This window comes from Phaenicophaeus curvirostris, chromosome 1, assembly GCF_032191515.1.
Source record: "Phaenicophaeus curvirostris isolate KB17595 chromosome 1, BPBGC_Pcur_1.0, whole genome shotgun sequence".
Lineage (NCBI taxonomy): Eukaryota > Metazoa > Chordata > Aves > Cuculiformes > Cuculidae > Phaenicophaeus > Phaenicophaeus curvirostris.
Genome location: NC_091392.1, coordinates 176,937,484 through 176,964,370, shown reverse-complemented (window position 1 = coordinate 176,964,370; position 26,887 = coordinate 176,937,484).

The window sequence follows — 26,887 nt, the reverse complement described above, 5'->3', positions numbered from 1 at the left end:
CCACATCTCAGCCCAAGCCTGGCCATCCCTCTCCCTAGGGAGCTGCCTCATGCCCAGGTCTGGGGCTGCCCAGTGCTCCCCAGCTACCATGCTCCTGGCTGGGGTGGTGGGACAGGATAGGCTGCCAGAGTGCCTTGACAGGAAAGCCTCCACAGTGCCTGGATTCAGGAAGAAACCAGCCTCCACTGCACATCGACAATTGTGCTTCAACTCCACATACTTAATTTGACAGCCTTCCTCAAGGTGCTCTTTCATTAACAGGTATAAAAACCCCTTTAAAACTGGAACTTCTTCTAACTTCTTTAAATCATGCTAAATTATTTTTTATATTGCAAGTTTTTTTGATAGAATAAACAGCTAAGGCTTTGAAAGTAACAGCCAAAATAATGGGAATAGCCTGCTGGAATAAGATAAGGGGCTTGTTATCCCATATATTCATTTGAATTTTATATATTGTACTAATTGTTATCAACAATAGTTAATGTTATATTCTGGTAGTATAATCATCCTGACTCTGCTGTTTCAGCTTTTAGGCTGACACAATAATTGAATAGAGCAGTACTTCGCTTAGTTATTCTGAACTGTGCTGTTCATTCCCTGCAAAACCAACCTCCCTCCCATCCTCATTCCCTCCCTCCCTGCCTCCCTCCCTCCCTCCCTCCCTTCCTTCCTTCCTTCCTTCCTTGCTTCCTTCCTTCCTTGCTTCTTTCTTTCTGGTGAAGCGGCTGGAGAACAAGCCGTATGAGGAACAGCTGATAGAGCTGGGGTTGTTTAGCCTGGAGAAGAGGAGGCTGAGGGGAGACCTCATTGCTCTCTACAACTACCTGAAAGGAGGTTGTAGAGAGGAGGGTGCTGGCCTCTTCTCCCAAGTGACGGGGGGCAGGACAAGAGGGAATGGCCTCAAGCTCCGCCAGGGGAGATTTAGGCTGAACATTACGAAAAATTTTTCACAGAAAGGGTCATTGGGCACTGGAACAGGCTTCCCTGGAGGTGTTTAAGGCAAGGGTGGACGAGGTGCTAAGGGGCATGGTTTAGTGTTTGATAGGAATGGTTGGACTCGGTGGGTCTTTTCCAACCTGGTGATTCTATGATTCTATGATTCTTTCCTTCTTTCTTTCCTTCTTTCTTTCCTTTTTTCCTTCTTTCCTTCTTTCCTTCTTTCCATCTTTCCTTCTTTCTCTCTTTCTCTCTCTCTCTTCCTCTCTTTCTCTCTCTTTCACTAATTCTGCTTGAATATGGCCTCCCAGATTTGATGAGGGCATAATAAGCCACACCCAGGTGACAATACAACATAGCAGCAGTGCAGCCACAAGTCCTACATGGCATATTCGTTCATGTTCACCCCAGGAGATTCACTCCACAGCAGTCATTGCAAGGCATATGTTTCGAAGAGATCCTATGTAGGTCCCACTAGTTTGAAGACTTTGTCTCACACACTCCTTGAAACAGGAATGTCTTCCATGTCAAGAAAAATCTTGTTTCTTTGGAATGAACTGTGATTAACAGCACAGCAGGGTTTAGCCGCCCAGTCACTAATCCATATTTTGATACTTCAGATAAATATCACATGGTGTTTTTCCTTCAATCTGAAGAATCTTATTTCTCATCTGATAAGTAAATCGCTGCCAAATTCTTAACTCGGGCTCCATCAGAAAGCATATTACTTTGTTAGAAAATCATGCAGCATCTGCCTGGTAATACACTTTCTCCTGTTCCCTGATCCAGATCAACAAATGAAGAAAAGTTTGTAAAAATCATCACTTTCCTACCTAGTCAGGAAAAAATACAACCCTTCCTCAGTCCTGTATTGTCTGACTCCCAGATGTCACTGTCCTTCCACTGCCATCTCCCTTTTCCGTTTGGAGGTGAGCAGAGCTGCCCTGAGTAGTGTGTGGCCTGGAAGGAGACTTTTTTTTTTTGCTTAGAAGAGCAAAGAGTGTTAAAGCTGGCTCTGGCTGCCTCATTGGGGCTGGTGGGCCTGGTGAGTGAGCCAGCCCTGTACAGCACACGGAGCAGAAAGAAAGAAGCATCGTGCAGTGAGGGAACCCACCATACGCAGTGGACAGAAGCCCATCCAACTGCATGTGTCTTGCCTGTGACCCCAAGACCAGACTCGTTCTCATTTGTATGATTGACAGGGGTCCCATCAAGGGGAAAGAAGATGCCAAAAACCGCAATTGCCCTCTTGTATGCACTTGAAACAGCTGGACTAGCAGGGGGATTCAGGGATTCTGCAATAGTCTCATTTTCCTTCACAAAAAAACATGTTGTTGGGAACATAACTATGGAAATTCCCGCACATGAGTTCTTGTTGGTATGTATGGAGATCACAATGTATCCACAGACGGATTTATACTCATTAAGGGGCTTGTAGCAGCTTCAAAAATGTAATCCTTTCCAGTCTGTGACTGTGAGACCTCAGAGAGGGACAGATCGCCTAGGCTACCGGGCCACCCTGCTATAAGAGACAGCTATGCGTTAACACTCTGCTATGCACACAGCTGGCCAACGACTCATGTGAGGGAAAAGTTTTTTCCAGAGGATTCATCAGGAACCTTGCATCCCAAGCTCTGCTGATTTATCTTGCACAAGAAGTGTGGATGTTTGGAGGAATCCTTTGGTCTTGCCTCTGCCCATAGAAACAGAGTGCAGCTGTGCATCCATCTTAATTACAGCATTTGCCTCGCAGTGGTTTGCATTTCCAAAGCTGTCTTCCCAAGGCAAAGGTGATAGTCTTCTCTATTTTCTTCTAATTAAGAGCCAAACTACTAGGCCAGCTGTGTTACTAATGCAGTTGCCCAAGTCCCCACAGTTTCACAGAAACAGTGCAGATCCTGTTATGAGAAACAGCTATTGCACATCCCTGTTTAAATCAACTTGAAAATCTTAAAGATAGCACAGAAAAAAAAGCTAGACTGCTTTCTTTCTTCTTTGCTTTCCTTGTGTTTCTCTAAGTCCAATATTATATCCCTGTGACTTCAGTGAGTTTTAATTGATTCTGGGAATTGGGCTGCTGGACCCATATTCAGACAGTTTTCTTATACCTGTCTACCTTAGATATTGCAGCTTCTCTTCTTCCTTTTGGATGGTCTTTGAAAAGAGGCAGACATTGCTTTCTTGTTTCAGATGCCACAATATCTTTGATGCATAGTTTGCACATGCAGATAAGTAGGTCCAGCCCAGATCCTCAGAAATACACAGGCGACTAAGGGGAATTACATTACTACACACCTTTAAAAACCTGAATTTCCACCCCTGAAAAGTGGTATTTACAAGTGAACTCAACATTGAAGTGTTACCATTAAATCAATGGTATTTGGATCAAGGGTATTCGGCAAAAGGAAAGGCATTAACTTCAGTGGAAACGGGTAGAGCCACAAAATACCCACCTGAAAACTGAACCCCAAGTGCACGAACAGTTAATGTTCACTCACCAGGAGAATCCTGCCTTCTAAATTTGCCAGAAAAATAGGCTGACATGGAGAATAATATCTGAATTTCTTCTTATTGCATCAATAATTTTAATTTGGGTGTTTCTTTTCCCCAGCATCAATCCCAAACACCGCTTAAAAGCAATCTACTCCTTGTCCTGATTTCAGAAAAAGCTGTTTTACTACTGTTTATATAGCAGTGAAATCAAGTTTATATCCCAATGCTATCAGTGTTTCTTTTATATCACACATGTATGTAGAACAAGCTTCCTGGTGAACTACCACTAAAATGTTCATTACTGAAATTTCGGTTTAGAGTATTACTTCTCCTCACAATAACCAAGTCCATTCTACTTGGGTAGCATTAATCTGCTATACAGACAGAGGCAAGGTGTTCCCGTTTTTCAGTAAGATAACTAGTTCCCAGGGTTCTGCTGACAAGGTTGTTTCCCAGCTACTCTAACCCAAAAAGCTGACAAGAGTTTATTAGGAACATAAAGATACAGCCATCAGTATTAGTTACTGCATCTAGGCAAAATGTTAAGACTTTTTATTTCTGTTCTTATAGACCTGGAAATATGGTAGATGGCAGAACTGCAGCTTTTATATTTTGTACTTGATATAACAAAGTAGTAAGGGCTTAGGTTTTGTAGGATCAGTTTTCTCCCACAGGTTGTACGTTCACAAACTGGCAAAGCCCAACCAGTTTTTTGTCTAGGGAATACGTGCTTTGTACCAAATTTTCAGGCAGTTTTAAGATAGTCTCTGTAATTAGTGGTCTAATTCTGTCATGCACAAACGACGTTACCCACCCAAGTAGGAACACAAAACTTATATTTCTGAACTCAAATTGGCTGAATGTGTGTCCTCAAACAAATGTCCTGTGAGTCTGCTGCATAAATAATATTAAGTAGGGCGGGCTCTGATACTGCAGCCAGCAAACTAATATTAAACACCGCAAAATTGTTTTGGTGCCAGGTAGGTGAGGCTAGGAAACAGACCAGAATGAAAACCTTGGCTTTTCTAACCTGGCCTCTGTCCAGATCCCCCTCAAAATGAGGAAATTTTCTCAAGAGACTTGGGAGCACTTAGAAGATTTTTGTAATGTTGATGTGTTGCCCTGTAAAGGTGCTGACATCTGGCATCAAGACTGCACCATTGCTTCAGCCTAGCAGGATCTAGGACTCCATCACTGCACCTCATCCCTCAGGGGCACCTTAAAGCCGTGCATGAAGATGATCTATGTAAACCAGAGACTCTCTAAAGCACCAGACAGAATAGATTACTGAAAATTCCATTCACATTCCCAAAATATGCTTGCACCACACATGTTCTGCACTGGCATTTGTAGCCTTGGCTTTCATACTGTGTCTATTTCTGCATTTTATAAGCTGCCTATTAGTACAGCTCAAATGCTTTACTCTTAGTTCGATCATTCTTTAACAATTATCCATTCCTGTTTCAAAGCTTCTCTATTCTGTTCAATTATACAAATATGAATAGTGGCAGACGCATCAGTTAATGCAGGCAGTGGTACAAATCTTCCAGAAAAGCAATGAGAAACCATTCTGGCAAATAGTATGTGAACCACCATGACTTGATTCCACATGTTTCTTGCAATATACCGTGGGGAAGCACAGTACAGTAGGAACAATTAATCTTATTCACCCACCAAATGTGGGAAGGTTATATGTGGGAAGGTTATACGCCCTTCTGTGCAAATACTTAGATTTTATTCTTGTCTGCACCTCTTAGTGCTATCTTATCAATGTAAGTAGAAATTGTAATAATAACAATTGCTATTATAACTAATAACACATCTCTTAAATTGAGACTATTTTGAGTTACAAGAACTCAGAAAGCTTGAAACAGGTGGAATTATTTTCATTAAAAATCACAAAATACAAACCAAATTAATCTTTAAGTTGCCTTTTGAGCTAAAAACATTGTCGAGTTTCACCCTAGAGCAAATTTCTATGGATGAGTTATAAATCTCAAAATAATGAGATTTTTAATGAAAACAAGACTAACTCAGTGTGAACTGTAGCAGAGCAAATTGTGTCACTATAGCTGTAGCTTAATGGAAAACTACAGAATGTTGAAAATGTTTTCTGATTATTGCTTAATTTATCAAAATCATATCATTTACAGCACACTCTAAATGAGACAAAAACATATTCAGGGATGTGACAAAGACATTACAAAAAACACCACGCAGCCAAGTAATATGAGTAGGTAGGAGAAGAAGTCACACAAGCAAAAAAATTATTATTAGGCTCAATGTAAATCTGGGATTTCAATGGTGATATGAGCTGTATGTATGGGAGGCAGTGGGAAGAAGTGAGGATGGGGATGGCTAGATGGAGGGAGGGATGCAGAACATGAGCGGAAACGGCTTTGTGACTGGTTAGTTTGTAATATCGTCTGTAATGTTTCTTCTTGGTGTATGGTATAACTGCTGTATACATAGGCATTTTTAACTGGAAGCTTGAGATGTAATTAAGCAAATGAACTGCCAAAATAAAAGAGTCCCAAAGCAAAGGACAGGTTAGCAAATCAGCTCTGAAGCACATAGCACACATGATTTTTGCAGCATTAAAGAGTTTCGAGGCATCGTACAAATAGTGATTAATGAATAGCCTTCTGTTGTTTTTGTTGTCTTGCCTGGAGATCACAAGAATTAAGGAATCCACAGATGAGCAAGAACAGGTCCAAAACGAAATAATGCGTCAACCAAAGGTAACAGAGGAGGGGATAGCTTACTAGTAGGTAGACACATGGAAGATACAAACCTAAACCAGACATTGATAATGCAGTGCAAAGCTGCTACAGAGGTAGTTGGTGCATTAACACCACGCATCCACAGAGGCTGCACCTGAGTGAAGTCCTTTCTCTCAGCCAGCACTGCACTGTGCTGGGACCAGCTATTGCATCATCAGCCCTGCCTCTGTGCTACTGTGCCTCTATGTCGTGCTTCACTGCACGTTTAAGATGTGCCTAAAGCATCACATAGTGCACCGAGAGGATTGCAGACCAAGGGATTGCATTCCACAGGAGCTTATATCGACTGCAGGGAGAGCCCATAAACAGTACACTGACTGCACTGCTTTTTCCTCTCTTGAAACTCAACACCATCAAGGCAAGAATGGGAGATTCGTGAAATGGAAAATACTCTAAAACCTAGTGTTTACGGAGTTCATTTTCTAAGGGAACAGCCAGGTTCCTGGGCATTAATTTTATGTTACAAACTCTTACAATAGAAGTACATAGAATATTGTGGGAAGAGAGAAAGAAACACTTGACATTGAATACCTTTATTATAAGACAATTTTTCAAGGGCTCCCTTGAGTCTCACAAATCTTTCCATTTCAGATGTAAAATGATCCAGTTTTCATCTTTCTCCTGTTTTTCTACCAAACAGAAGCCTCTCAAAGTACCCTGGATTGTGAGAGAAGAAAGTACAACACCTTTATAGCTGAAGACACCAGAAACTTTGTTTTGCCTCCTCAGTCAATATTCCAGCCACAAAAATATTTTACAGAAGGTGTATGTTTCCTTCTCTTTCTTCTGAACAATAAGAGCTTTGATGGCTCACCATCCTGTGAGCTCAATAAATGAAAATACAGCAGTGGTTTATTCACTTCAAACTAAGACCAAAGCCCCAGAGTGAATAGATGTGCCAAGAACAAACTTGCCAAACCTGACTGCTCAGGGATTTAGGCCTAGGTAGGCTTTTTGGATCCCACAGAAATTTCAGACTAACCCCACACTCAGCTTAGAAAGTAGCAGCTCTGAAAATAGTAGCAGAATTCTCAAGGCCAGGCAAAAGTGCAAGCATTTGAGTATTCGCTTCTACTGAGGGGTTAGGCACATTACTTGTGCTTCAGTTGCACCTACATAGCATGTGAAGTACCTAAACGTCATTTTGGATCTGGGCATAAGTGCTAGAGATGATATTAAAAGTACATAAACAGGAGCCCTACACATCAGGGAATATCAGACATTGAGTCCTTAATAACAAATGTCTTCTGACCATCAAGGCTGGATCACAGAAACCATGAAGGCTGGGTCACAGAAAGAGATGCTGAGAATGTACAAGTAATTTTGTGACTGTGTAGTGACTGCTGGTGCAAAAACATACATTTTCAAATGTCTCTAGGACTATAAATGCCTTGCAGCTGGTTCTGAGTCATTCTGAGTACAAGAAAAGGTGATGAACGTTATAGGAAATTATATCCAGTTACTTCAAAATATTATTTTGGAATGGAAACTTCTGTGAACTATTTGCTCTGGAAGTTATTTTGTGGTTATTACGCTCATTTCTATTCTGTTTTTACAGAAATTCATTGCCTGCTCCTGCCCAGGACTTTACAATGATAGGCACAGCTGCATCCCATGAAGACTATCCAAAGCATCATTTGAAGAAAGCAATGAACATATAGCTCACTCAGCAGATGTTGAAGATAGTGTCTCATACTGGCACACGATGGGATTCTTACTCTTTATGCCATTAGAGTGAGTATTCACCAAAGGTCTCATAAGTCAGAGACTACATTGCCTAAGAGGACCAGTCCTTCATTATTGATTTTTATTAACTGAGCCAGCAGATCCACTTAGCAGCATCACCACCATTCTGCTGGCTGCTGTCAGTTTTCCTCTCTGTCTCTATGCTTCCAGAGTGATCGTTTGTTCCTTCCTGGAGTAATTTGTTATCTCAACTATTCAGCAAAGGGACAACACATGAGGTCCTGCTGGAGGCAGGGATTGCTCTCAGGTCTGGGAGCTGAGGCTTACAGGCCAGCAGTTGAGACTACCCACTAATAGTAAATGCAATGAAGAAAGAAAACACCAATATTGCAGATTTTCAGAGAAAATTTTCCCAACAACAGCTTCTATTCAGTTGTGCCCCAATATCTCAAAGGAAATGGCGAAAGCTTCCTGGATTTAGGCATTTAAGCTTCAATTGCTGAATAGAACTTAATAAAAAAGACTGCAGTGAGCTGCTTTTCTTTGGCAAGAAGACAGCCTCATCATAAGGGTTTGCCCTCTTGTAAGTATATGATTTCTGACAGATTACAGTTAGCTAAGTAATTAAGGTAAAGAAAGTAGCTTAAATGGGAACCTAAAACTGGAGAAAGGAGAATGATTATAAATAGTGCAGACTATATTAAGAGATTATAGTAAAGAGAAAAAAAAATGCCTCAGGAGGATTAAAGTGTTAAATAGTAGTTAAATAGCAAAGAAAGAGAACACAGTCTAACACCTCTTTTTTTTTTCTGTAATCCAGATTTAGCAGCAATTTTCAGGTGTCTGATGCCCTGGTATGCTAAAATTGGATGCATTTTCATGAGATTAATTTCCTCAATAGGTACAGGGTCAGGTGAGGGAGTTTTGTAACTTCTTACTGCCAGACTGGCACTAGAACATTGGTGGAGGTCTTGATGCAGGTCTTATGCCTTGCTCTTCCCTTCACTGAGAGGGAATACTTGCAGGAGGAAATGGTTGTGCTATCTGGCTCTAGCTGTGAGTACCATTGTTTACTTGGAGGGGGTGGATATGGCGTGAAAAAATTCTTTAGTATCTGTTATCAACAGACAAAGATACTCTTAAAAGAAAGAAACAGAGAAGACTTGTCTGAAAGTGAAGCATAGGTTTAATAGAGTGCACCTTGTATGCCCCAATAACGTGGAAACCCAAAAAAAGATGTATTTCATCAGAAAGCAATTTATGACCACAGCTGATTTACAAGGTGAGTCATTGAAGCACATACTCTAAAAGAAGCCAGTGCCCAGTAAAAATTTACTCCATGTGGCAAACCACACACCAGCCCTGCCTCCAATTCATCCTTGTTGGCCATGCTCCTGTTTCCAGCCTATGTACCAAGCCTATTCCAGAGTGAGCCAAGGCCTGGAAATGCCTTTGACAAGATTTTAGCTTAGATTCACATAGAACCATAGAATCATAGAATAGTTAGGGTTGGAAGGGACCTTAAAGATCTAGTTCCAACCCCCTGCCATGGGCAGGGACACCTCCCACCAGACCAGGCTGCCCAAGGCCCCATCCAACCTGGCCTTGGACACCTCCAGGGATGGGGCAGCCACAGCTTCCCTGAGCAACCTGTGCCAGTGCCTCGCCACTCTTATGGTGAAGAAATTCTTCTCTAGGTCTAGTCTAAATCTGCCCCTCTCCAGTTTATACCAATTGCCCTTTGTCCTATCACTACAAGCCTTTGTGAATAGTCCCTCCCACAACTTACTTGTAGGCCCCCCTCAAGCACTGGAAGGTCGCTATAAGATCTCCTCAGAGCCTTCTTTTCTCCAGGCTGAACAAGCCCAACTCTCTCAGCCTGTTCACATAGCAGAGGTACTCCAGCTCTCTGATCATCTTTCTAGTCCTGCTCTGGACCTGTTCCAACAGTTCCATATTATACGGTTGGCCTTCTGGAGTGCAAGTCGCTAGCTTGTATCGAGCTTCTCATCGACCAGCACTCCCAAGTCTTTCTCTGCAGGGCCGCTCTCAACCACATCACCCCACATCCCGTATTGAAATTGGGGATTTCCCTGACCCAGGTATAGGACTTCGCACTTGGCCTTGTTGAACCTCATGAGGTTTGCACAGGCCCACTTCTACAGCCTGTCCAGGTCCCTCTGGATGACATCCTGTCGTTATGGTGTGGCAACTGCACCACTCAGCTTGGTGCCATCTGCAAACTTGCTGAGGGTGCACTCAAATCTCACTGTCAGTATCATTGATGAAGATATTAAACATCACTGGTCCTAGTACAGACCCCTGAGGGACAGCACTAGTCACGGATCTCCATCTGGACTTTGAGCCATTGACCACTACTCTCTGAATACAACCCTCCAACTAGTTTCTTATCCACCGAACTGTCCACCCATCAAAACCATATCTCTCCAATTTAGAGAGAAGGATGTTGTGGAAGACCGTGTCAAAGGCTTTACAGAAGTCCAGATAGATCACATCCGTCAGTTTATCCTTGTCCACTGCTGCAGCTACCCCATCATAGAAAGCCATTTAGTTAATCAGACAGGACTCAACGTTGGTGAAGCCGTGCTGGCTGCCATTAATTACATCCATGTCCTCCATGTGCTTTAGCATAGCTTCTAGGAGGATCTGTTCCATGATCTTCCCAGGCACAGAGATGAAGCTGACAGGTCAGTAGTTCCCAGGATCAACTTTTGCACCCTTTCTAAAAATGGGCACAATATCATCCTTCTTCCAGTCACCAGGGACTTCTCCTGATTGCCATGACTTTTCAAATATCATGGAGCGTTGCTTGGCAACCACATCGCCCAGTTCTCTCAGGACTCTGGGATGCATCTCATCAGGCCCCATAGACTTATAAATGTTCAGGTTCCCCAGGTGGTCATGAACGTGATCCTCCTCTACAGTGGGAGGGGGTTTACCTAATATATATCAAGCTATTTGCACTCTGTGCTGTTGTCAGTTGAGTGAGGAGAAGAGAACAGTTGAGAATCTGTGTTTAAATACAATTTAGCCTAACAAGCAAGAGTGCTCCTCAGTAGGGGGTGTTTAAATAGGAATCGAGGCACTTGTCATGAAACAGCAAGGTCAAAGACACCCCACCACCATTGTTCAAGCCCTGCTTCCAACTCCAAGCCCTGGGGCTACAAGAGAGGAGCCAACAAAAGGAGAAGGCAGCATCTGGGAGAGCTGAGGAAGCCCTGCTGCACGGGCAGAAGCAGGCAGATGCCAGCTCCCGGGGCTTGCGCTTCCTGAGGCCAACATCCCTTCTTGTTTTTCCCCTGCTGCTACCTACCACCAGCAAGTCTGTCTGCCCATGCATATATGTAGCTCCAAAATCAGTTGCTTCCAGAGGTTTTCCCCATGCTGAGTTCCGAGTTCTGCATGGGGGATACTGCCACTGAAAAGGGAGGCTTATGTCCTTGCAAGCATGGGGATGGAAACAGTGCCAGAGCACCCACCATCTTTGCACATCCTGCTCTGCGCACAGCCAGCAGCAGCCTAGCTATGTTAACCCTCAAAAAAAGATCATTCCAAGAAAAAAATTCATTAAATACAAGTGATTTGGGTGATTTTAAAATACAACCATGCTGCTGTGTAGATCTGCTCTCTGTGACTCAAGTTTTCAGTACTGTCATCTACTCCCCTTTAGTACCGAACCTTGCAGCTTCAGCTCCATGTATTACTTTGAAAATCTGCCCATATGTATCTTCCAACATCTATCAGCTCGGTTTACTGACACAATCAAACGTTTACTGCTTTCAGTGCTGCAGAACCAATATAGCTGAACAGCAAGCTATATCTGCTTCTTGCAGCATCATCAAAATTGCCAGCTAAATTTTGATTTCTGATGCCTTATTATTGCAATGAAGATGTAAGGAGCAAAAAAAAGTCTCATTTCCAGATACCCATCTGATTCTTGGAACTGTCATTGAAACAAAAAATACCCATTACTACCACTGCAAAAAAAAGAGAATATATTTTTCCTGAACAGTAAATAAGCATCTAAACACAAGAATAAAATGAATAAGGGAAGAACCAATAGGTCATTTTTTACTTTAACTCAATGTGGAACTAAATTCTCAAAACAACTGTCAGTATTGTGAGTACAAATTTTGGCACCTATGATTATAGGCAGTTAAAACTGAACATTCTGACGTAACCCATAGTTCATCCCTTTAGGCACCCTCTACGTATTTAATTGAAAGTACAAATAAACATGACCACAACTGTTCTTTGCAAAAGCCAGGCACCACAACAACAGATGTAAGCAATGTGGGACAGGCTAGTGAATATCTGTTTATAAAAGATCTGGTTAATACAAACAAACAAATCAAGACAGGGTTTCAAAACCAAACATGTCCAATACAAGGACCCTGGGAGCTAAAGCCTGAAGCACCCGACTTGTACATCGCAATTTCTGATGTGGCATCTAGGTCCAAAACTTTGGTGGTTTGGGTGTCATTGAGCTGTAAGCCATCAAAGTGCATTCACAGTTCACTGGGGACAAGACCTAAGAGCCTGAGACTAGAGTGTATCTTCTTTGTTTACAGGCTTGCCAGCAGCGTGGTTATCTCCAGCCTCTTGCCTGATGATTAGGATTCTGCCTGAGGAAGGACAGCCTCAAATCTCCATGCTAAGGATGGACCCAAAAGCAAGTCTCCCTCAGGCAGTGAAACTAAATCCCCATTTCCTTTGTCTCAGAGCTGCTTGCCAGTATTTACAGTCAGGTTTCAAAGTCATCTGTCTCTGATGCTTGCCTGTCTGGTTGGTTGGCTTCTCTGTCCTCTTCCCCTTCACACACAGCCTCTTGAGCACTTAATTTTTCAAAAGCAAGGCCTATCCCAATGAAGCAATCATCAGGGGACAACCCAGCACTGTGTTCACATACTGCTTCAGAGGTGACTGGTTTTAAGCAGCAGTGTGTTTTAGTCCTGCACGTTTGAGCCCACCACGCTTCTTTCAGATCCACATTCAGGCAGTGCTGAGCCAGGAGGGAAAGCAAACAGGAAATATTATGGACAGGAGGAGGATGAAAGAGGGTGCAGATAAAGGAGAAATATATTTAGGACAGGGAGGTTGCTGCTAGTGATGAAAGCCCATGGAGGTCTGAGGGACCAGAGAGACGTCTGTACAATTTTAACTATTACCCACTTAGACCTGTCGAGTCTCAAGCTTTATGTACAAGGGGTGTTTGTTCCACAGTCTCCTGGGCTGGTGCTGTATAGCCTGGAGAGAAATAGCAACACGGATTTTCTCTGTCTTTACCTTCATAGACCAGCTCTATCTAGTGCAGGAGGTACCAGGCCTAGAGGAGGCCTTGGCAAGGGACAGGGGCAATGGAGTTGGTATTCCTATTGGGCCTTCATTGGTTGGTACCCTCTGGTTTCATGCAGCAGCCACAAGTAACATAAAGCAGAGCTGGATGGGGAAAATGTGGAATCAAATCCATCATAGCCATCTTTAGGCATTTTGATACCTGAAGTTTGTTACCTCAGAAATGTCTGGATGTCAGTGCTAGGTGAAGCAATTCCTATGTTGAGATTTTGAAGAGCTTTGGTTTAATAAATCAAGGCATTATCATTGTTGTTGCTATTACTACTGGGTTTGTTGTTATTTTTAATGTTATTATTATAATTGCTAGTTTGGCACACCTTCTTGTTTTGGAGAAACCTGGCAGTTGATGTGGGGATCAATGTTGTCATTTGCTATGGTTACCAGTAAAACTTTCATTAAATTCAATGAGGTGAGGTAAACTGTACTTCCCCATTTTCTTTGGTTCTATCAAGCTATTAAGGTAGGACTTGAAATTTGGCTGTTTAAACAGAAATGTGGGCAACTGATTCACTGTAATTTGACTGCCTTGTTACCTGGTGTTTGTTGTTTTTTTCAGCTCATACGGATAACGATTGCTGCACAGGCAGAGGTGTTTATGCTAACTTTCAAAGCAGAAGTTCTGGTTCTTGTCAATAATTCTTTCTCCTTTTAAACAACCAAAGCACATTCTTCAATCTTTAGGCATTAAATGAAATAGCTGCGATTGAAACATCAACTTTGAAAATGCTAGATGGAAATACAAGGGCAGCTACTTTGCACTTGTAATATTAAGCAGCATCAATATGCCCATTTCCATTAAAATATTGCACATTAAAGGTTACGGGAAAGGCCACACTGCAGCAATAGTTTGATTTGTACTGCTTTTCTCTATAGAGTATGTAAGTCCTGTCTTAGTTTTGTCAGATGATATGCCAGCCAAGAAGAGGGTAAGCAATTAAGAATGAAAACAGCACAAATAAACAGTGCCATCTTTTGGGCACTAGTTAAATTCCACATTTATTAAATTCCAGATACACGTCATGTACAAATGTTATACAGGAATGCACATACACACTTATATGTGTGCAGGTGACTAGGGTATTAACTTTCTTGTCTCTTGCAAGGAGGCGATAGGGACTTAAAGCCTGAAAGTCTCCATCCAGATCTCTGCAGCTGGCCACTTTTCTGCTGTGGCATCCCAGACTCCTGCAGCATGGGGTGCAGAGTGATACCTGTTTCTAAGGCTGCCTGCGGCACCTCCCTGGTGAAGGTAAGTCCTGTCAAGAAGTAGATGGATAACTGAGTATCCCTTGAGTATCTTTGTGTATTCAAACACAAGGCATATGAAAGTAAGGAAGAAATGCGGTATTTTCATTTCTGTATGGGGGAAGAACAATCTAAGCTCCAGCCCCATCTAAATGAGTCTTTCAAAACATAAATACTGCCATCCCTGTGCTCCAGGCTCTGCCTTAACACTTTCTGAATGCTACAACAAATCCCACTGGTCAGGAACAGCCTGTACAAATATATCTAACAGCAAGCACAAGTTTTCAGGTGTATTTATTTACCCAGTGCTCATTTGAATAGGTGCTGGGCACTCAAAAATCCTCTGAGAATCTGATCCTACTTTGAAATGAGAGCAGATGTTCAGTCACACTCCACTGAGAAGGTACCCATAGAAAGAGTTTATAAAATATTAAGGGATAATTACAGATGGGAATTGTACTTACTTTCTTACTTACACACGCGCTGGAGGAGTCATCACCATTGTGATGGGTAGCACCATGGCTGATAGTAAGGAAGCAATCAATACTCTGAACCGTAACAAAGAATAAAGCAGTTCTTAAAACATCCAGGAGCGCTGTGGCCAAGAAGAGACTGTTTAAGGAGATATGACACCGGTCAATCTGATCCCAGGTAAATGCAAAATAATAATTTGTACTTGACTTAGGTAGAGTGTACATCATTCCCAGAATCAATCACAGTATTGTTTAAGTTGGAAAAGACCTTTAAGATCATCAATCCAACTGTAAATGGAACACTGCCAAGTCCAACACTAAACCATGTACCTAAGTGACACATCTACATGCCTTTTAAATAACTCCAGGGACAGTGACTCAATGACCTCCCTGAGCAGCCTGTTCCAATTATTGACAAGCCTTTCAGTAAAGAAATTTCTGCTAATATTCAGTGTAAACCTCCCCTGGCACAGCTTGAGGCCAGTTCCTCTTGTCCTATCACTTGTTACTAGGAAGAAGAGACAAATACCTGCCTCACTACATGTCTTTCTTGTAGCAAAGAGCCCAAAAATTAAGACAGTGCAGCCTCACCATCACCAAGTACAGAAGGACAACTCTTCCCTAGTCCTGTTGGCCATGCTATTTCTGATACAAGCCAGCATGCTATTTGCCTTCTTTGATCAAGGTTATGTTCAGTCCTGAATAACATAACCTCTCAAAGACTTAAAAGTCAGTGATTCTGCACAAATTGAGTACACTTTACCTTCTTTACACTAAGAAGGTAAAGCTGTGGCAGCTCCTTCCCTGACCTCAGTCCTTGGAAATACAGCAGTCAGAGTGTTGTGCAGCCACTGTAACGCACAGGACTCCTGCCCCCAGCTCCACCAGAGTCAGTGAGGGCATTAAGGCAGAATATTCAGAGGCAGAAGAAGTCTTGACCCTTGAAAAAGTAAATGCTGCAGGTAGGAACTGCAGAAATACAGACAGGAAGACAAAGCCTGAGCTCAAGATGCAGACAAAAAAGATTCTTCCGTAGCACAGATTTTTAAAGATGTTTAAGTTCCTAAATCTTGAGAAATCAGTGGGGCTGGCTGCCTCTGAGGTTTATAATATCCAGGTTTCTTTGACAGACTTGTTTCTGCTCATCTCCTATCTCTGTGCTTTCACTCCTTTCTTTGTCCTGCATGGGTGCGTGGTGGAAAGGCAATTGTAGTCCATTACTTTTTCAGATAAAGGTACAATTTAACAGGAAGACCTGCACAGAAAGTGTTATTTTGAGAAAAGAAAAAGTACACTTGGATAGGGCTACAAACCCAAACCATTCAATTTTGACATTTCCAGATTCCCACTGCAATTCTTTACCCAAGCTGTGATCTGAATGATGCTCCTCTTTTCAGATTAGCTCTCTCCAGCCAACAGTGCTCTGCTCTGCATTTTTCATCTTACCATCCCCAGATGCTGAATTGGTTAGTATTTTCCCAAGAATACAGAAAAGTTTGAATTCTGATGTGCTCTCTTTATTTCTGTAAATTGATATGCTCCCTGTATTTACTCAGAGGAGTTTGGCAGCAGCAGCCACAGCCCAGTTGTGCATGGCACACATTGCACATCGCAGAGCTCAGCATACAGATACGTCTGGTCTGCTTACCCAGCATATCATTTGCCACTTTGCAAACAGTGAAAGGCTTGATTAAATTCAGGTTTTGTGTGCTTGCCAACCTGGCTTGAGGTCGTAGTCTGTGGAATCAAAATCTCATTAGCACTGAAGTGTACACTCAACAATAAATCATTATATTTTTCATCTGCAGGCTCTTCACTGTCTTACACGCATAGTTTCTGTGAACAGCCTTTTATTCTAATAGGTCCTCAATAAGAAATGTTGTATCCAGTTACTTTCTGGTGACAAGAAGTCATTGTTTGATACTGTATGGCTTGGATACCATTTCAGGTTGGTCTCCTCTATATTACAGTTACATTGAAGTTACAGGATCAACAAGAGGGAGGCAACAATAGGCATCTGCTACAGACTGCATGATCAAGAAGGAGGAGTAGGTGATGTCTTCATTAAACAACTGGATGAAGTCTCCTGATCTCAGAACCTGGTTGTCAAGGTGGGCGTTTACCTACTCCAGCATCTGCTAGAAGGGCAGCATGTGGGACTCAAGCAAGCCAGGTGATTTCCAGAATGTGTTGAGGTCAATTGTTTACACAGGTACTCATCAGGACAACTAGGGAGGTGCTCTGCCAATTCAACTGCTCACAGAAAAAGAAAAACTAGTCAAGGGTCTAATAGCTGATAGCAGCCTTGGCTGTGAGAACTATGGAATAGTAAATCCTAAGATCTTGAGTGAAGTGAGGAAGCCAATTAATGCAAAAATTATTTTGAATTTCAGGAGAGTGGACTACATTTTTTCAGAGCAGTGGTAGGCAGAATCCCATGGGATGTTGTTCAAAAAGCCCAGAAGAGCTGCTCATGGGCAGGGACGCCTCCCACCAGACCAGGCTGCTCAAGGCCCCATCCAACCTGGCCTTGAACACCTCCAGGTATGGGGCAGCCATAGCTTCCCTGGGCAACATGTACCAGTGCCTCACCACCCTCATAATGAAGAATTTCCTCCTTATGCCCAATCTAAATCTGCCCCTCTCCAGTTTAAAGCCATTATTCCTACTTCTATCACAACAAGCCTTTGTGAATAGCCCCTCCCTAGCTTTCTTGTAGCCCCTTTCAGGTAGTGGAAGGTTGCTATAAGGTCATTCCAACAGCTCCATATCCTTCTTATGCTGAGGATTCCAGAGCTGGACACAATGCTTCAGATTAGGTCTCACAAGAGAGGAATAGAGGGGCAGAATCACCTGCCCCAACCCGCTTGCCACACTTCCTTTGATACAGCCAAGGATACAGTTGGCGCTCTGGGCTGTGAGCATGCTTTGCCAGCTCATGTTGAGCTTCTCATCAGTCAGCACCCACAAGTCCTTCTCTGCAGGGCAGTTCTCAACCACATCACCCCCATCCTGTACCGAAACCGTGGATTGCCCCGACTTAGGTGTAGGACCTTGCAGTAGAGTGAAGTGTTCATGTTGACACCTTTACTGGGAGAAATTAAATGAATAACAGATCATCACAACTGAGCTGATTTCAAGGACTCAAAGGCAGATGATGAATTCTAGCATGTGCTGAAGTTATACCAGATAACAGCATTGTTCAAAATTTTACCAGATAACTGGTTTCCTGCTTCAGATTTTTATTATGTATTTCAAATGAAGGGGAAATTCCAGGTAGCGCAGCTTCCTTATTGTGTTATATGACTGCAGCCTGTCAATGGCTGATTTCTGTTGTAGTTTTAGTGCTGTGGATGCCGGCTCAGGGTTCAATAAGCAGCACAGGTCCTGGTTATTGCAGATACTTCCTTTTATTCTGCAACTGAGGCCAAATCAGATACTACAGATGTCTGATTATATATCACTTGCTAAGAAGCAGCTGCCAACACATCACACAAAAGAAAGTCACTGAATCTGGGCATGTTGTGTTTGGGGAACTTTTCTTCCTTGTGTCTGGGCAGCCCCTAATCTGCTGCCATCCCCTTTGTTAGTTCTTAGGCATCACCATAATAATTGCAATTAAAGCTAAAAGATGTTTTACACAGAGCTGAAGTAACTTGCCCCAATGGGTAAATTAGACAAGTGAGGGGATTTTGACTCCTGTATCTATGCACTGGAAAGTTTCCTCTTCTTGCAGCATAGATAGGACAGCACATATCCCTCTAAGGGAGGTGGAGGGTACTCATCCTTTCCTTTTCTTCCCCGGCACTGGCTTAGATAACTAAGGAAGAATATGTGTCCTCCCAGGGTTCCTCCATCTCCCATGGTTAGGGAGCTGTTAGCCTTACTCCTCCAGTGACTCTTCCTGAGAAGACCTTGCCTCCTTTAGTAGTTTTGTGTCCAAAATACAAATATGTCCAAGCAGACTCCTGTTCCCTATCGATCTCTCTTCTTACCACAAAATAATGATCTGTATCCTTAAAGCATGTACCCAAAATGAGTGCTTTTCAGGTCAGGTTGGGTAGCAGATGTGAAATAATTCATCATGGCAAAAACTATGCCAGTGCCAAATGTGCACAGGGCTTCTGCAGGATTGGGAAGAGGTTGCTGTAGGACAGGCAAGCTAAAAACTACTGAGGGAGAGCGATAGGGTATGGAGTAGAGGAGGACCTGAGTTGAGAAGAGGTGAAGCAATGGGGTGGCAGAGACACTGCAAGGAGCAGGATGTGAGCAAACAGACTGTCAGCGCCGGGGGAGAAAATGCAGCAAAAGTCCCTGACAAGCTTTTCTCAAACCTGCTGGCCACAGGGTTTCCCCAGAACCCTGAGTAGAGGCAAGATGTATGTTAACATGCAAGTCAGAGACGATTCAAGAGAGGTCCCCACAACACCAGTCTGGGGCAGGAGGGAAGGTACAATTTGAGGAAGAATATATACCCGTTTTATCTCTCCCTAACAGCCATCCAAGCAATGCTCATCCTTCCTTACAGACATTAGTCTGGACACTTCTCTTTCCACACAGCAGACAGAAGGATTCACAGACAAAAAGCTTAGCCTGTTTTTTTCTGAGCCACTGAAGGAATTTCAGAGCTCAGCTCTCAGCAAATTCAGTAGCTAAACCCTTGAGCTTCAACAATCTCAGTTTATTCATTGCTGTTGCTATTCTGTATTCAGATACTTTTAGCCAGGCATATCATTTATCATCCTAAACAACGGCCCAGGTATTGTTTGCAATGACACTGAGTTAGGACACAATGGGAACGTTAAGAACCCTTTCTTAAACAGCAATCAATGTTTGCAGGAATCAGGCAGAGATGCAAAATTGTCAGAAGAGTTAGTTTGGGTCAGTTGATTCCACGGAATTGGTAGGCATCTGAGGCTGTTTTTTTCCCATTAGTGAGACCAAAGAACCTACTGAGTATTTCAGTTTGTGATGTATAATTCCAAAGAGCAACCAACTTTGCATGGTATTGTGTTACATTATTAGTGTTAAAATTATTTTTGATTATTTTTGAAAGTGGAGCTATAAACTTCCTCTCTGATTCCTGCAAACCCAAGTGACTTTCAAGCTTGACAGAATAAACTTTTCTCTTACTTATGCAGTTTATAGGAATGGACTCAGAAAAATACGTGTTGACTGTTCCTGCTCACAAAAATTTAAATGACTCAGTAGCAGCTGAAACCACAGCCAGCATCAATGTTTGCACTACCAATTATTTGAAAGGGAAATACATTTACATTTTCATGAAGCGGAGGAAGATAAAGTGATGTTTTATGAACTTCCTCTTATGCGTCAAGATGGCTCGGTTGATTTTTTGGATAGCATTTAATCATGTTGGGTCTTTCCCAGGAAATGATAATTTACAAGCTTTTGAAACTCATACTCCCCCTCTTCACTAGTCAGCAAGTATGACCTAGTTAAAGTTACAGCTTGAAGACGTGACCTAGTTTTGCAGGTAGTTTGCAGCCATTATGCTCAGCTCAGCACTGCAAAGTTTGGAAATCTCTTCATGAAAAGTAAGCCAGATTGTCACCTTGAATCATAGGTCCTTTTTGTATGGCTCGTGAAAAGTTAAGAGAATGATAGAATCACAGAATCGTAGAATGGTTTGCATTGGAAGGGATGTTAAAGATCATCTAGTTCCATCCCCCCTGCCATGGGCCAGGACGCCCTCTACTACATCAGGTTGCTCAAAGCCTCATCCATCCTAGCCTTAAACACCACCAGGGATGGGGCATCCACGATTTCTCTGGGCAACTTGTGCCAGTGCCTCACCACCCTCACAGTAGAAAATTTCTTCCTAATATCCAATCTAAATCTCCTTCTTTTAGATTAAAACTGTTAACACCTTGTCAGGTCACTGTAGTCCCTGACAAAGAGCCCCTCCACAGCTTTCCTGTAGGCCCCCTTTAAGTACTGGAAGGCTGTTGTAAGTTCTCCTCTGAGCCTTCTCTTCTCTAGGCTAAACAAGCCCAACTCTCCCAGCCTTTCCTCGTATGGGTGGTGCTTCAGCCCTCTGCAGATCTTTGTGGCCCTCCTCTGGACTCTAACAGATCCATGTCCTTCCTGTGTTGAGGACTCCAGAACTGAACACAGTACTCCAGGTGAAGTCTCACAAGAGTAAGGTAGAAGGGCACAATCACCTCCCTCAGACCAGCTGCTCACACCTCTTTTGATGCAGCCCAGGATACAGTTGGCTTTCTGGGCTGCAAGCACACATTGCTAGCCCATGTTGAGCTTCTCATCCACCAGTACCCCCAAGTACTTTTCTTCAGGGCTACTCTCAATCCATTCTCTGCCCAGCCTCCATCTGTGCTTGGGATTGCCCCAACCCAAGTGCAGGAGTTTACTCTTTGCCTTGTTGTTATTGCCTAATTTAGAAAGCTCAGAACAAAACATTTAGATATACTTAATCTCCTAGATTCAGGCCCACAGAAATACTTCGCTGCCCAGCCCCAGCGACTGTAAAAGGCCTGGGGGCTCTTCTGTAAATGCCTGCAGAGGATAGTCATCTGAGTTTAAGACTACATCACCACCTAAGACATGACTGGCTTGCCCAGTGGTTGAGGAGCTCAGGCAAAAAGAATGGCTGGCCCTGCTGACAAGGAAACAACCTGGGAGAAACGTGGAGGGATATAGAAAGAGCACAGCTGCTGTTTTTTCTAATTCACAGAAACAGTATGCAACTATGGAGGACAATACTCCTTGCTTGTCTGGTCTCCCTGTCTCACGTCTGAATGTTCAAGCAGCTATAAACATTGAGCAAATGCGATGCTTTATAAAGAGCTTGGACTTATTCACGGCCTAGATGTTATCTTAGTACAGCAGTGGGCTTTCTTCCTCTGGGGTAGAGAGCACCAGCTTGCTTTTTCTATACATATCCACCTGAATCAGCCAGGAGTTGCTCAGATTGGGGCAGTTCTAACCACATGCAAAATCAGAAAACCATGCATCCTTAAAAACAAAGTTAGAAGATGGTGGTGGATCTTTCTACACAGGAACGTCTGGCAGGTTTTCTGGAAGCAGTTTTCCTCCTAAATGCTTTGATTCTTAGGAGATCATATCACAGCACTAGCAAAGGCATCAAAACCTTAATGAGTGTGTACTAACGGCCAACTATCATTTACAGAGGTCTCCATGTGGTCTCCTACTACTTTTCCAAACTTTTCACTGCATTAAATAAGTTTCTCCCTCAAACACTGGAGATAACATTGTTACATCCAAACATATGACGAAGAGGAATCATATTAGAGAAAAAAGTTTGTGTTGAACAACTAGGGTAGTGCTGCTGTAATTAAAAAGTTTTTCTGTGTAGAAAGATATACATGATCACATCCATCACATCAGTGGCTTTGGAGCAAGGAGTCTAACAAACAACTCACTTCCAAAGCAGAAGAAATAACAAAACTGAAACTTGAGAGTGATGCTGAACTTGAACTTGATGCCTTCAGAAGCATATACTTAGTTAATTTTCCTCTTAAAAAATAGTTGCCCTACAAACATGTATAGAGGGAAGCCATAGTGAGAATTACATGTCATTTCCTTTGCACATAAATGGAATGGTTTAGGTGAGCATGGTATCGCAAGGGTTATTCGCACCACCTAAATCTAGGTCACATCATGAAATTCAAAGAAAACTTCTGAGTTTACCGATACATTTTTAGCAAGTACCACATTTCCGAGTATGCAGGAGTTGATAATATGAGAAATACCAGTATTTCGTTTAGCCTGGCCCCTTCTCACTTTAAAATTAGTGCTGTGGTGAACTTTTGGGTAAAGGTTATACAATGTGAAATAAACATGTAAGAAGGGCTTTAGTCTAGCCCAAACCTAGCTGCCTGTTTTCATGGCTGAAGCAGCACAACACTCACTGTCACCTTCAGCCCTATTTTACTCTCTGTGAGAAGCTGACTGGCATGTTCTGGTCTTGATGTTCAACCCGAACTACTGACTCCAAACAAAAGACCACGATGAAAGATAGCTCATCGGTAACCATTGGGCAACATCAGCTATAATTACTTCAAGAGGAGGAGCTGGTATTAAACCCATGATACATTCTTGGTGTTGGTCCTTATTTTAGTGGCTCTTATAGTCTGTTATTTTTTCCTCCCTCTAATGGCCAAGAGGGAGAGGAGATCCTGCCCTGGCAGCAGGAACTTGCTCCAGCAGACTCTTTGGTAAACAGCCCATTCCCATTGTTGATTCAGACTGTCTCGTGTTGGGAGCAAACCCACATTCATACACATTTTTTTTTTTCTGTAAGAACTTAAATTACTTTTCATTGAATATGTCTCTAGCCCATAATGGTTGTAAAGGCCATCTGTGCTCTCAGGAGTTTGGCTCCCAAGTAGGGAATGGCAGATGCTGACTGGAGCCTCCTCTGCTGTCCACCTTTCAGTTTCATGACCATCATTGATACTGGGCAAAACCAACAAAATTAAAACAAAAAAAAAGCCTCCCTACCATTAAGGCAGAATTTCTGCTTGGGTCATATTTTACACACATTGCACAAGCACATTGTTAAGGCACTGTAAAAGTTTCTGGCAAGTTGTGTCATATCTCTTCTCCCACATAAAACGATGGCCGCAATATAGTATGGAATAACTATGAGCCCTTGTTCCTGTTCCTGGCTGGGATGCTGACAATAAATGGGTAATTCTAAACATTTGGTGAGCAAAGACAGCTTTTCCACCACCTATTAATTTGTCATTGGCACTGCCAAAGTGATTCCATATAATCCTTCTAATATAGGCATAGAAATGCTGAAATAAGTTACAGTCTTCCTTCATGGCAGACTGACAAATGATGCAAAGATATATCATCAATAAGCAAATATTATTTCTAGGGTTATATTATTCTTAGTTACATATAGACTGCATATGCTATATTTGAAAGGGATACAACTAACGGATCCTCTGTTGCTATGTTTTAAAGCAGTTTATACTGCACAGAGTGACAAATACCAGCATACATTAGAACAGCCACCTCCTAAAAAAGGCTAAAAAAGGATCTGCCTTATATAAAACTATTTATAATACTGATCTTATTGATGTCAGCAGGAAAATATCCACTGATTTCAAAGTGAGAAGCTAAGCCCTTTCTTACTGGTACAATATTAACCAAGATTAATAAAACTGAATGAATTGTAACAAGCAATTTATGTATTTTGTGGGGAATTTTTCACATTCAGCAAGTCTCGCAACACAGCTGGGCCAACGGAATTCTCAATTATCTTTTTTATGTGAGCTGCTTTGTTTCACAATCTCCCACATCAGCAAAATTCTGCAAGTGTACAGATGCCATATACCAGAGAACAGGAGTAAACTTGAGGAAATCTGTTTGGATGTTTTCAAATAAATCATGGGAACATTTCTATTTAGCTCATACTTCTGAAAAAAAAAAGCATTTTAAATGACATTTTCAGCCAGACAACAAACCAGAACTAGAATAAATTGCTACCAATCCACAGGCAGAAGAATGCTGGACTGAAGTCCAAGACATTTTAAATTATAGTATTGCTTTTTATATTTACAATAAGGCTAATGAGGCTTAAAGAAAAGTGTCTCATCTTATTCATAGTGGTGTAATAGGATGGTTAGATTTGAGAGAAAATGCACATTCACTTAAGTAACATGAGTAGTAATTCAGCTTCAGCTATACATTTACAGGTGACAATAGATTGTAAAACAGACATCAACTTTAGGAAATAGTAAACAAATTTAAAGTGTTTTGTGCTGCCAGGTTGTTCCCTAATTTATTACTCTCTACTGACAGTGATAAATCAAAGAAGAAAATGGCAGAAGTTCAGACCTGAACCTTTGCTGCCCACATGGGTTTATTTTAGTTTTCTTGCCGATTCTGTTTTGACCTACTTGGAGGAGCCCTCTCTGCCAAGTCCCAGGGTGTGCAGCACATACACACAGTTTCATGCAATGAAAACACAACTTAGCGGGCTGCAACTTGGTAGTATCTTCTGCTTAAGAGGGAGGCTGGCTTACACTGCAGTGCTGTGTGCCATTCACTGCCTCGTAACTCCAGCCCTCTTCCAGTTAGCAGGACAGAAATAACCTAACTGTCCATTTCCAGAACTGCAGTTGTTTTTCCAGAGTAAAGATCTGGAGTCATGATGAGTGATAAACCATTAAACCAGATGGACCTTGTTTTGTTTAAGCTGTGTTACTGCATGTGATATTGTACTGCAGAAAAAAATAACTAGTGAAGCTCAGACTGCAAAATGCTGCAGGTAACTAGGGAGCTGGTCAAACTCCTGTGTAATACAAAGAGCATAATACTGGGGAGATGTTTATACACAAAAAGAGTAGATACAAAAAAAGTAGACAGCCGCACATAGAATCACCAAGTTGGAAAAGACGTCTTCGATGATCGAGTCCAACCATTCCAATGGTTGCTAGTTAAAGCAGTGTCATTAGTTATTAGCTCCCAGAGGGCAAAATGGGTTATAAGATTTGTCATACATTAGTTGCCATTCATCAGATCCCCAGGGATATCAGCAGGGTGGGGAATCCATGTGAAATCGTACCAGGCTTACAATAAACTACGGACCAGCAAAGAGGATCTGTTCCACTCTGTGCATTCATAGCCAGTATCTGTGGTGGACTGGTTTAATGTGTGTCCATGGAAAGCCACAATTCTGGCATCTGGTGGTTTTTTTTTTAATGGGACAGTAATGAAAAAAATATTCCAAGCATTTAACTCGGTCTAATTAATAGTGAAAGGTAGGTTAAAAACCTTCAAACTAGTGGAAGATGAGGTAAAATCATTATGTACAAGAGAGTATCTGAACTTCCCAAAGAGTTATCTTCCACGTGGTCATGTTTCAGTGCTCCAAAATCTGTGACCTGCTAGAAAGGGAACAGGGGGAGGACATCCTGCCTGTGAATCCTCCCCTTATGGAGTCAGGGTCTCCAAAACTGCCTGCCAGGCAGCCTTACTCCCACCTGGTAGCACAGAGTTAGGGACTGAGGGAGTTTGGGACCTACAGGATGAGGCAACAGCTACATCATGGTTATGAAGACACGATAGCACCTAAAACGTGATCTCAGCACTCAAAGAAGGATTCTAGCATCCTCTACTAAAAGAGCAACCAGTGATTTCTCATGCAGTGAATGAATCAAGAAGCAGGAGTTTGTAAAAATGAATCTTTTTGTGATTTGCAGCACGTAAGGAGCTGAAAGCAATTGGAGTTCCTGCTTGTCTTCTGTCACTAGCAAACAAAGTAATTGGAGTTTGGTGATGTGTGGTCCAAGGAAAAGCAATGTGTCTCACACAAGAGGGCAGGCTGTAGAGAGCCCATGGCTTAAACACTGAATAAGCATCAGGAAAATACACCCTCCCTGAACTTCATAACATGTATTGTGAACAGATAGCAGTAAATCAAAGATTCCCAGCCCTCACCTCCACCCTGGCACAAATGCTTTCTTGGAAACCCAACTAGAAACCACACGACATTCAGATTTCAGGCTAAAAAAAAGCAGGAAAAAAATAATAATCCAAAGTTGCCTAGAAATATATGAAATCTAATTTAAACAAGCTCAAGCTGACACAGGTTTCTCAGTTTTTCATGACAGAGTTCTGCTTTTGAGCTAGTCACAAATTATATCAGGGAAAGGTGGAAAAAAAACCCACAACAGTTGGCAAAGTCCCCAAGCTGTAATCCCAAATACCAGCAACCAGGAAATACAGAACAAGAAGCCAATACAGAGAGGGAGAAAGAAGATATTGCCTGCATATATATGCAAGAATCCTTTCTTCTTTAGATGCAAGTTTTCTCAAATGACCACAGAAAAATGCTGCAGTCATGTTTGTGAAGTTTTGCTGGAAGCTAATTTTGTAACA